Source organism: Nerophis lumbriciformis, unplaced genomic scaffold (genome assembly GCF_033978685.3).
Source record: "Nerophis lumbriciformis unplaced genomic scaffold, RoL_Nlum_v2.1 HiC_scaffold_44, whole genome shotgun sequence".
Lineage (NCBI taxonomy): Eukaryota > Metazoa > Chordata > Actinopteri > Syngnathiformes > Syngnathidae > Nerophis > Nerophis lumbriciformis.
This window is the reverse complement of record NW_027316586.1, coordinates 242,501-255,000: the sequence shown is the minus strand read 5'-3', so window position 1 is coordinate 255,000 and position 12,500 is coordinate 242,501.

Here is a 12,500-nt window from a genome sequence, read left to right as displayed (position 1 = left end):
AAAGTTGAAAATGTGTCCGGGACAGCGCCCCCTAGGCGGACACACGCTCCGGACAGAGCCCCTGTCGCTCAAGCCCTGGAAGTCCTAAGTACCTGGGTGGAATCAGTTCCAGGATTTCATCCATGCGGGAAAAGTTGAAAATGTGTCCGAGACAGCGCCCCCTAGGCGGACACACGCTCCGGACAGAGCCCCTGTCGCTCAAGCCCTGGAAGCCCTAAGTACCTGGGTGGAATCAGTTCCAGGATTTCATTCATGCGGGAAAAGTTGAAAATGTGTCCGAGACAGCGCCACCTAGGCGGACACACGCTCCGGACAGAGCCCCTGTCGCTCAAGCCCTGGAAGCCCTAAGTACCTGGGTGGAATCAGTTCCAGGATTCCATTCATGCGGGAAAAGTTGAAAATGTGTCCGAGACAGCGCCACCTAGGCGGACACACGCTCCGGACAGAGCCCCTGTCGCTCAAGCCCTGGAAGCCCTAAGTACCTGGGTGGAATCAGTTCCAGGATTTCATCCATGCGGGAAAAGTTGAAAATGTGTCCGAGACAGCGCCCCCTAGGCGGACACACGCTCCGGACAGAGCCCCTGTCGCTCAAGCCCTGGAAGCCCTAAGTACCTGGGTGGAATCAGTTCCAGGATTTCATCCATGCGGGAAAAGTTGAAAATGTGTCCGGGACAGCGCCCCCTAGGCGGACACACGCTCCGGACAGAGCCCCTGTCGCTCAAGCCCTGGAAGTCCTAAGTACCTGGGTGGAATCAGTTCCAGGATTTCATTCATGCGGGAAAAGTTGAAAATGTGTCCGAAACAGCGCCCCTTAGGCGGACACAGGTGTCTGCATGAGCCCCTGTCGCTCAGAAGCTGGAAGATCAGTTTGAAAAAGGACCGGGGTAAAGAGGGGGGAAGCACCATATATGTGTCCGGGAAGGCGCCCCTCGGGCGGACACAGGTGTCTGCATGAGCCCCTGTCGCTCAGATGCTGGAAGATCAGTTTGAAAAAGGACCGGGGTAAAGAGGGGGGAAGCACCATATATGTGTCCGGGAAGGCGCCCCTCGGGCGGACACAGGTGTCTGCATGAGCCCCTGTCGCTCAGATGCTGGAAGATCAGTTTGAAAAAGGACCGGGGTAAAGAGGGGGGAAGCACCATATATGTGTCCGGGAAGGCGCCCCTCGGGCGGACACAGGTGTCTGCATGAGCCCCTGTCGCTCAGATGCTGGAAGATCAGTTTGAAAAAGGACCGGGGTAAAGAGGGGGGAAGCACCATATATGTGTCCGGGAAGGCGCCCCTCGGGCGGACACAGGTGTCTGCATGAGCCCCTGTCGCTCAGATGCTGGAAGATCAGTTTGAAAAAAGAACCAGAGGATAGAGGGGAAAAACACCATATTTGTGTCCGAAAATAGCTCACTTTGACTCGGACGCGTTCCCTGTGATTTCAGCCTGTCAGACATGGTGCACATAGTAACGAGATGGAGGTGTTTTGGTCGACCAGGTAAAAAACGAAAAATCGAGAGAAGGTAAAAAGTAGGTGAAAAATTAAGCCTCTCTCGTTAAGGTACTTAGAAAAAATCCCAAAAAAAAAATGAACTCCCATTGAAATGAATGGGGAAAAATTTTTTTCTCGTTTTTTTTCTAAGTACAACAACGAGAGAAGGTAAAAAATGGTTTTTTTTAGCCTCTCTCGTTAAGGTACTTAGAAAAAAACCCAGATTTTTTTTTTTCTCGTTTTTTTTCTAAGTACAACAACGAGAGAAGGTAAAAACAGGTGCTTTTTAGCCTCTCTCGTTAAGGTACTTGGAAAAAATCCGAGACATGTTTGGTCTTCCCCACTGACAGTGCGCCTTTGCTGGGTAAGTTGTGGACGTGCCAGGCACCCCCGGGACACCGGTGGAACGCGGCCGGACTCGTGGTACTCCAACCCGGGCATAATTTTGGATATTTTCCGGTCCTTTTTTTCCCCACTTTCCCAACTTTTCTTCTGAATCACAGTGCGCCTTTGCTGGGTAAGTTGTGGACATGGCAGGCACCCCCGGGACACCGGTGGAACGCGGCCGGACTCGTGGTACTCCAACCCGGGCATAATTTTGGATCAAATTCGGGACTTTTGCCCACTTTCCCAACTTTTCTTCCCAATCACAGTGCGCCTTTGCTGGGTAAGTTGTGGACATGCCAGGCACCCCCGGGACACCGGTGGAACGCGGCCGGACTCGTGGTACTCCAACCCGGGCATAATTTTGGATCAAATTCGGGACTTTTGCCCACTTTCCCAACTTTTCTTCTGAATCACAGTGCGCCTTTGCTGGGTAAGTTGTGGACATGGCAGGCACCCCCGGGACACCGGTGGAACGCGGCCGGACTCGTGGTACTCCAACCCGGGCATAATTTTGGATCAAATTCGGGACTTTTGCCCACTTTCCCAACTTTTCTTCCCAATCACAGTGCGCCTTTGCTGGGTAAGTTGTGGACATGGCAGGCACCCCCGGGACACCGGTGGAACGCGGCCGGACTCGTGGTACTCCAACCCGGGCATAATTTTGGATCAAATTCGGGACTTTTGCCCACTTTCCCAACTTTTCTTCCCAATCACAGTGCGCCTTTGCTGGGTGCGTTGTGGACATGCCAGGCACCCCCGGGACACCGGTGGAACGCGGCCGGACTCGTGGTACTCCAACCCGGGCATAATTTTGGATCAAATTCGGGACTTTTGCCCACTTTCCCAACTTTTCTTCCCAATCACAGTGCGCCTTTGCTGGGTAAGTTGTGGACATGCCAGGCACCCCCGGGACACCGGTGGAACGCGGCCGGACTCGTGGTACTCCAACCCGGGCATAATTTTGGATCAAATTCGGGACTTTTGCCCACTTTCCCAACTTTTCTTCCCAATCACAGTGCGCCTTTGCTGGGTGCGTCGTGGACATTGTAGGCACCCCGGAACCCTGGTGGAACGCGGCGGGACTTGTGGGACTCGAACCTGGGTGTGATTTTGGACCAAATTCGGGACTTTTGCCCACTTTCCCAACTTTTCTTCCCAATCACAGTGCGCCTTTGCTGGGTAAGTTGTGGACATTGTAGGCACCCCGAGACACTGGTGGAACGCGGCGGGACTTGTGGGACTCGAACCTGGGTGTGATTTTGGACCAAATTCGGGACTTTTGCCCACTTTCCCAACTTTTCTTCCCAATCACAGTGCGCCTTTGCTGGGTGCGTCGTGGACATGTCAGGCACCCCGGAACCCTGGTGGAACGCGGCGGGACTTGTGGGACTCGAACCTGGGTGTGATTTTGGACCAAATTCGGGACTTTTGCCCACTTTCCCAACTTTTCTTCCCAATCACAGTGCGCCTTTGCTGGGTGAATTGTGGACATTGTAGGCACCCCGGAACCCTGGTGGAACGCGGCGGGACTTGTGGGACTCGAACCTGGGTGTGATTTTGGACCAAATTCGGGACTTTTGCCCACTTTCCCAACTTTTCTTCCCAATCACAGTGCGCCTTTGCTGGGTGCGTTGTGGACATTGTAGGCACCCCGGAACCCTGGTGGAACGCGGCGGGACTTGTGGGACTCGAACCTGGGTGTGATTTTGGACCAAATTCGGGACTTTTGCCCACTTTCCCAACTTTTCTTGCCCACTCACAGTGCGCCTTTGCTGGGTGCGTTGTGGACATTGTAGGCACCCCGGAACCCTGGTGGAACGCGGCGGGACTTGTGGGACTCGAACCTGGGTGTGATTTTGGACCAAATTCGGGACTTTTGCCCACTTTCCCAACTTTTCTTCCCAATCACAGTGCACCTTTGCTGGGTAAGTTGTGGACATGCCAGGCACCCCCGGAACCCTGGTGGAACGCGGCGGGACTTGTGGGACTCGAACCTGGGTGTGATTTTGGACCAAATTCGGGACTTTTGCCCACTTTCCCAACTTTTCTTCCCATTCACAGTGCGCCTTTGCTGGGTAAGTTGAGGACATTGTAGGCACCCCGAGACACTGGTGGAACGCGGCGGGACTTGTGGGACTCGAACCTGGGTGTGATTTTGGACCAAATTCGGGACTTTTGCCCACTTTCCCAACTTTTCTTCCCAATCACAGTGCACCTTTGCTGGGTAAGTTGTGGACATGCCAGGCACCCCCGGAACCCTGGTGGAACGCGGCGGGACTTGTGGGACTCGAACCTGGGTGTGATTTTGGACCAAATTCGGGACTTTTGCCCACTTTCCCAACTTTTCTTCCCATTCACAGTGCGCCTTTGCTGGGTAAGTTGAGGACATTGTAGGCACCCCGAGACACTGGTGGAACGCGGCGGGACTTGTGGGACTCGAACCTGGGTGTGATTTTGGACCAAATTCGGGACTTTTGCCCACTTTCCCAACTTTTCTTCCCAATCACAGTGCACCTTTGCTGGGTAAGTTGTGGACATGCCAGGCACCCCCGGAACCCTGGTGGAACGCGGCGGGACTTGTGGGACTCGAACCTGGGTGTGATTTTGGACCAAATTCGGGACTTTTGCCCACTTTCCCAACTTTTCTTCCCATTCACAGTGCGCCTTTGCTGGGTAAGTTGAGGACATTGTAGGCACCCCGAGACACTGGTGGAACGCGGCGGGACTTGTGGGACTCGAACCTGGGTGTGATTTTGGACCAAATTCGGGACTTTTGCCCACTTTCCCAACTTTTCTTCCCAATCACAGTGCGCCTTTGCTGGGTAAGTTGTGGACATTGTAGGCACCCCGAGACACTGGTGGAACGCGGCGGGACTTGTGGGACTCGAACCTGGGTGTGATTTTGGACCAAATTCGGGACTTTTGCCCACTTTCCCAACTTTTCTTCCCAATCACAGTGCGCCTTTGCTGGGTAAGTCGTGGACATTGTAGGCACCCCGGAACCCTGGTGGAACGCGGCGGGCCTTGTGGGACTCGAACCTGGGTGTGATTTTGGACCAAATTCGGGACTTTTGCCCACTTTCCCAACTTTTCTTCCCAATCACAGTGCGCCTTTGCTGGGTGCGTTGTGGACATTGTAGGCACCCCGAGACACTGGTGGAACGCGGCGGGACTTGTGGGACTCGAACCTGGGTGTGATTTTGGACCAAATTCGGGACTTTTGCCCACTTTCCCAACTTTTCTTCCCAATCACAGTGCGCCTTTGCTGGGTGCGTTGTGGACATTGTAGGCACCCCGAGACACTGGTGGAACGCGGCGGGACTTGTGGGACTCGAACCTGGGTGTGATTTTGGACCAAATTCGGGACTTTTGCCCACTTTCCCAACTTTTCTTCCCAATCACAGTGCGCCTTTGCTGGGTAAGTCGTGGACATTGTAGGCACCCCGGAACCCTGGTGGAACGCGGCGGGACTTGTGGGACTCGAACCTGGGTGTGACTTTGGACCAAATTCGGGACTTTTGCCCACTTTCCCAACTTTTCTTCCCAATCACAGTGCGCCTTTGCTGGGTAAGTTGTGGACATTGTAGGCACCCCGGAACCCTGGTGGAACGCGGCGGGACTTGTGGGACTCGAACCTGGGTGTGACTTTGGACCAAATTCGGGACTTTTGCCCACTTTCCCAACTTTTCTTCCCAATCACAGTGCGCCTTTGCTGGGTGCGTCGTGGACATTGTAGGCACCCCGGAACCCTGGTGGAACGCGGCGGGACTTGTGGGACTCGAACCTGGGTGTGATTTTGGACCAAATTCGGGACTTTTGCCCACTTTCCCAACTTTTCTTCCCAATCACAGTGCGCCTTTGCTGGGTGCGTCGTGGACATTGTAGGCACCCCGGAACCCTGGTGGAACGCGGCGGGACTTGTGGGACTCGAACCTGGGTGTGATTTTGGACCAAATTCGGGACTTTTGCCCACTTTCCCAACTTTTCTTCCCAATCACAGTGCGCCTTTACTGGGTGCGTCGTGGACATTGTAGGCACCCCGGAACCCTGGTGGAACGCGGCGGGACTTGTGGGACTCGAACCTGGGTGTGATTTTGGACCAAATTCGGGACTTTTGCCCACTTTCCCAACTTTTCTTCCCAATCACAGTGCGCCTTTGCTGGGTGCGTCGTGGACATTGTAGGCACCCCGGAACCCTGGTGGAACGCGGCGGGACTTGTGGGACTCGAACCTGGGTGTGATTTTGGACCAAATTCGGGACTTTTGCCCACTTTCCCAACTTTTCTTCCCAATCACAGTGCGCCTTTGCTGGGTGCGTCGTGGACATTGTAGGCACCCCGGAACCCTGGTGGAACGCGGCGGGACTTGTGGGACTCGAACCTGGGTGTGATTTTGGACCAAATTCGGGACTTTTGCCCACTTTCCCAACTTTTCTTCCCAATCACAGTGCGCCTTTACTGGGTGCGTCGTGGACATTGTAGGCACCCCGGAACCCTGGTGGAACGCGGCGGGACTTGTGGGACTCGAACCTGGGTGTGATTTTGGACCAAATTCGGGACTTTTGCCCACTTTCCCAACTTTTCTTCCCAATCACAGTGCGCCTTTGCTGGGTGCGTCGTGGACATTGTAGGCACCCCGGAACCCTGGTGGAACGCGGCGGGACTTGTGGGACTCGAACCTGGGTGTGATTTTGGACCAAATTCGGGACTTTTGCCCACTTTCCCAACTTTTCTTCCCAATCACAGTGCGCCTTTGCTGGGTGCGTTGTGGACATTGTAGGCACCCCGGAACCCTGGTGGAACGCGGCGGGACTTGTGGGACTCGAACCTGGGTGTGATTTTGGACCAAATTCGGGACTTTTGCCCACTTTCCCAACTTTTCTTCCCAATCACAGTGCGCCTTTGCTGGGTGCGTTGTGGACATTGTAGGCACCCCGAGACACTGGTGGAACGCGGCGGGACTTGTGGGACTCGAACCTGGGTGTGATTTTGGACCAAATTCGGGACTTTTGCCCACTTTCACAACTTTTCTTCCCAATCACAGTGCGCCTTTGCTGGGTGCGTTGTGGACATTGTAGGCACCCCGAGACACTGGTGGAACGCGGCGGGACTTGTGGGACTCGAACCTGGGTGTGATTTTGGACCAAATTCGGGACTTTTGCCCACTTTCCCAACTTTTCTTCCCAATCACAGTGCGCCTTTGCTGGGTAAGTTGTGGACATTGTAGGCACCCCGAGACACTGGTGGAACGCGGCGGGACTTGTGGGACTCGAACCTGGGTGTGATTTTGGACCAAATTCGGGACTTTTGCCCACTTTCCCAACTTTTCTTCCCAATCACAGTGCGCCTTTGCTGGGTGCGTCGTGGACATTGTAGGCACCCCGAGACACTGGTGGAACGCGGCGGGACTTGTGGGACTCGAACCTGGGTGTGATGCCTTTGCTGGGTGCGTCGTGGACATTGTAGGCACCCCGGAACCCTGGTGGAACGCGGCGGGACTTGTGGGACTCGAACCTGGGTGTGATTTTTGATCATTTCGTGGACTTTTGGTATGCATGCCTTCTCCCCGCTAGTTTGATGTGTGCTGCTGCAAAAGTTCCAAGAGGGCGTTTTTGCCCCCCTCCAAACTCCCTCTCTTTGTTTATAGTGCATATTTTCTGCTGGATCTACTCTCTATTTACTCCAAGGAAAAAAACTAGCCGGTCGCGGCAAATTTTTACAATCGGTCGCCAAACTACGGCACGAGGGCCGAACGCGGTACGCCGGCGTCCAAGATACGGCCCGGGGATTTTTTTGATTTTTTGGGCTTTTTTTGATTTTTTTGGACATGTTGGGCATCCCAGGACTCGGGTGCGACTGCAGGACGTGTGGGGCTCTAACCTGGGTGTGGTTTTTGGTCATTTTCCGGACTTTTGCCCACTTTTCCAACTTTTCTTCCCAATCACAGTGCGCCTTTGCTGGGTGCGTCGTGGACATGTCAGGCACCCTGGAACCCTGGTGGAACGCGGCGGGACTTGTGGGACTCGAACCTGGGTATAATTTTGGATCAAATTCGGGACTTTTGCCCACTTTTCCAACTTTTCTTCCCCACTCACAGTGCGCCTTTGCTGGGTGCGTTTTGGGCATGTGGGGGGCACCTCGGACTCGGGTGGGACGCGGCGGGACTTGTGGCACTCGTACCTGTGTGTGATTTTTGATCATTTTGTGGACTTTTCCCCAGACACTCTCCACTTGTCTACCCCACTTCCCCTGTGACTTTGCTGGGGGGGCGTTTCCCCGCTGTCCTTTGTAGTGTAAGGGTTACTTTTCTTTTTTTTCTGTCTGAAAATAGGGCCCCAAAAGGCCTCACACTCCCCGGGAAGACCTGATGGACGCCTCGGCGTCACTGAAACAGGCCAATCTGTCTGAAAATATGGCCCACGAAAGGCCTCACATTCCCCGGGAAGACCTGACGGACGCCCCGGCGTCACCGAAATACGGCAAACTGTCTGAAAATAGGGGCTCCAAGTGTTCCCCACTCTTTCTGGCCCACAAAAGGCCTCTCATTCCCCGGGAACACCTGTAGGACTCCCCGGCGTCAAGGAAATACGCCAAACCGGCTGAAAATAGGGGCCCAAAAGAACTGGAAATAATGTGTTTAATTTGGGGGGTGATGTCGGTAATTATGGGGGTGCATTGGAGGCGGGAGTCCACTGGAGGGCTCCACACCGTCTGAATATAGGGCCCCAAAAGGCCTGGAATTAATGTATTTAATTTGGGGGGTGCATTTGCAGCGGGAGTCCACCGGAGGGCTCCATTTCCCCACTCTTTTGTTGACATATGGCCACAAAAGGCCTCTCATTCCCCGGGAAGACCTGATGGACGCCCCGGCGTCACCGAAATAAGCCAAACTGTCTGAAAATAGGGGCTCCAAGGGTTCCCCACTCTTTCTGGCCCACAAAAGGCCTCTCATTCCCCGGGAACACCTGTAGGACTCCCCGGCGTCAAGGAAATACGCCAAACCGGCTGAAAATAGGGGCCCAAAAGAACTGGAAATAATGTGTTTAATTTGGGGGGTGATGTCGGTAATTATGGGGGTGCATTGGAGGCGGGAGTCCACTGGAGGGCTCCACACCGTCTGAATATAGGGCCCCAAAAGGCCTGGAATTAATGTATTTAATTTGGGGGGTGCATTTGCAGCGGGAGTCCACCGGAGGGCTCCATTTCCCCACTCTTTTGTTGACATATGGCCACAAAAGGCCTCTCATTCCCCGGGAAGACCTGATGGACGCCCCGGCGTCACCGAAATAAGCCAAACTGTCTGAAAATAGGGGCTCCAAGGGTTCCCCACTCTTTCTGGCCCACAAAAGGCCTCTCATTCCCCGGGAACACCTGTAGGACTCCCCGGCGTCAAGGAAATCCGCCAAACTGTCTGAAAATAGGGCCCCAAAAGAACTGAAAATGATGCCTTTAATTTGGGGGGTGATGTCTTTAATTTGGGGGGTGCATTGGAGGCGGGAGTCCACTGGAGGGCTACACACCGTCTGAATATAGGGCCCCAAAAGGCCTGGAATTAATGTATTTAATTTGGGGGGTGCATTTGCAGCGGGAGTCCACCGGAGGGCTCCATTTCCCCACTCTTTTGTTGACATATGGCCACAAAAGGCCTCTCATTCCCCGGGAAGACCTGATGGACGCCCCGGCGTCACCGAAATAAGCCAAACTGTCTGAAAATAGGGGCTCCAAGGGTCCCCCACTCTTTCTGGCCCACAAAAGGCCTCTCATTCCCCGGGAACACCAAAAGAACTGGAAATAATGTGTTTAATTCAGGGTGCATTTGCAGCGAGTGTCCACCAGAGGGCTCCAATTCCCCAGCTATAGTCCTGGTACTCTAAAATGATGGCACTTAGTCAAATTTCCGCCTTTTTTTGATGACTTCCAACTAGGAGAGGGACTAATTTTGAGTTCCGGACCCGGGTGGAGAACCATAGCACGTCGGCCTTCTTAAAGGGAAATGCTCCTAGGCACTTAGTCAAATTCACGCCTTTTTTTTGGACTTCCAGCGAGGAGAGGGACTAATTTTGCTTTCCGTACCCGGGTGGAGAACCATAGCAGGTCAGCCTTCTTAAAGGGACATCCTCCTAGGCACTTAGTCAAATTTCCGCCTTTTTTTTGGACTTCCAGCGAGGAGAGGGACTAATTTTGCTTTCCGTACCCGGGTGGAGAACCATAGCAGGTCAGCCTTCTTAAAGGGACATCCTCCTAGGCACTTAGTCAAATTTCCGCCTTTTTTTTGGACTTCCAGCGAGGAGAGGGACTAATTTTGCTTTCCGTACCCGGGTGGAGAACCATAGCAGGTCAGCCTTCTTAAAGGGACATCCTCCTAGGCACTTAGTCAAATTTCCGCCTTTTTTTTGGACTTCCAGCGAGGAGAGGGACTAATTTTGCTTTCCGCACCCGGGTGGAGAACCATAGCAGGTCAGCCTTCTTAAAGGGACATCCTCCTAGGCACTTAGTCAAATTTACGCCTTTTTTTTGGACTTCCAGCGAGGAGAGGGACTAATTTTGCTTTCCGTACCCGGGTGGAGAACCATAGCACGTCGGCCTTCTTAAAGGGAAATGCTCCTAGGCACTTAGTCAAATTCACGCCTTTTTTTTGGACTTCCAGCGAGGAGAGGGACAATTTGGCGTTCCTGACCCAGGTGGAGAACCATAGCAGGTCGGCCTTCTTAAAGGGAAATGCTCCTAGACACTTAGTCAAATTTACACCTTTTTTTTTTGGACTTCCAGCGAGGAGAGGGACAATTTTGCTTTCCTGACCCAGGTGGAGAACCATAGCACGTCGGCCTTCTTAAAGGGACATCCTCCTAGGCACTTAGTCAAATTCACGCCTTTTTTTTGGACTTCCAGCGAGGAGAGGGACTAATTTGGCGTTCCGTACCCAGGTAGAGAACCAAGGCACGTCGGCCTTCTTAAGGGGACATCCTCCTAGACACTTAGTCAAATTCACGCATGCTCCTAGACACTTAGTCAAATTTACACCTTTTTTTTGGACTTCCAGCGAGGAGAGGGACAATTTTGCTTTCCTGACCCAGGTGAAGAACCATAGCACGTCGGCCTTCTTAAAGGGACATCCTCCTAGGCACTTAGTCAAATTCACGCCTTTTTTTTGGACTTCCAGCGAGGAGAGGGACAATTTTGCTTTCCTGACCCAGGTGGAGAACCATAGCACGTCGGCCTTCTTAAAGGGACATCCTCCTAGGCACTTAGTCAAATTCACGCCTTTTTTTTTGACTTCCAGCGAGGAGAGGGACTAATTTGGCGTTATGTACCCAGGTGGAGAACCATAGCAGGTCGGCCTTCTTAAAGGGAAATGCTCCTAGACACTTAGTCAAATTTACCAAACTTTTCTATATAGCCCTGGTACTCTAAAATGATGACACATAGACAAAAAACCAAACTTTTCTATAGAGGCCTGGTACTCTAAAATGATGGCACTTAGTCAAATTTCCGCCTTTTTTTTGGACTTCCAGCGAGGAGAGGGACTAATTTGCGTTCTGTACCCAGGTGGAGAACCATAGCAGGTCGGCCTTCTTAAAGGGAAATGCTCCTAGACACTTAGTCAAATTTACACCTTTTTTTTTGGACTTCCAGCGAGGAGAGGGACTAATTTGGCGTTCCAGACCCAGGTGGAGAACCATAGCACGTCGGCCTTCTTTAAGGGACATCCTCCTAGGCACTTAGTCAAATTTACGCCTTTTTTTTGGACTTCCAGCGAGGAGAGGGACAATTTTGCTTTCCTGACCCAGGTGGAGAACCATAGCACGTCGGCCTTCTTAAAGGGAAATGCTCCTAGGCACTTAGTCAAATTCACGCCTTTTTTTTGGACTTCCAGCGAGGAGAGGGACAATTTTGCTTTCCTGACCCAGGTGGAGAACCATAGCACGTCGGCCTTCTTAAAGGGAAATGCTCCTAGGCACTTAGTCAAATTCACGCCTTTTTTTTGGACTTCCAGCGAGGAGAGGGACTAATTTGGCGTTCCAGACCCAGGTGGAGAACCATAGCACGTCGGCCTTCTTAAAGGGACATCCTCCTAGGCACTTAGTCAAATTCACGCCTTTTTTTTGGACTTCCAGCGAGGAGAGGGACAATTTTGCTTTCCTGACCCAGGTGGAGAACCATAGCACGTCGGTTCACGCCTTTTTTTTGGACTTCCAGCGAGGAGAGGGACTAATTTTGCTTTCCGTACCCGGGTGGAGAACCATAGCACGTCGGCCTTCTTAAAGGGAAATGCTCCTAGGCACTTAGTCAAATTCACGCCTTTTTTTTGGACTTCCAGCGAGGAGAGGGACAATTTTGCTTTCCTGACCCAGGTGGAGAACCATAGCACGTCGGCCTTCTTAAAGGGACATCCTCCTAGGCACTTAGTCAAATTTCCGCCTTTTTTTTGGACTTCCAGCGAGGAGAGGGACTAATTTGGCGTTCCAGACCCAGGTGGAGAACCATAGCAGGTCAGCCTTCTTAAAGGGACATCCTCCTAGGCACTTAGTCAAATTTCCGCCTTTTTTTTGGACTTCCAGCGAGGAGAGGGACTAATTTTGCTTTCCGCACCCGGGTGGAGAACCATAGCACGTCGGCCTTCTTAAAGGGAAATG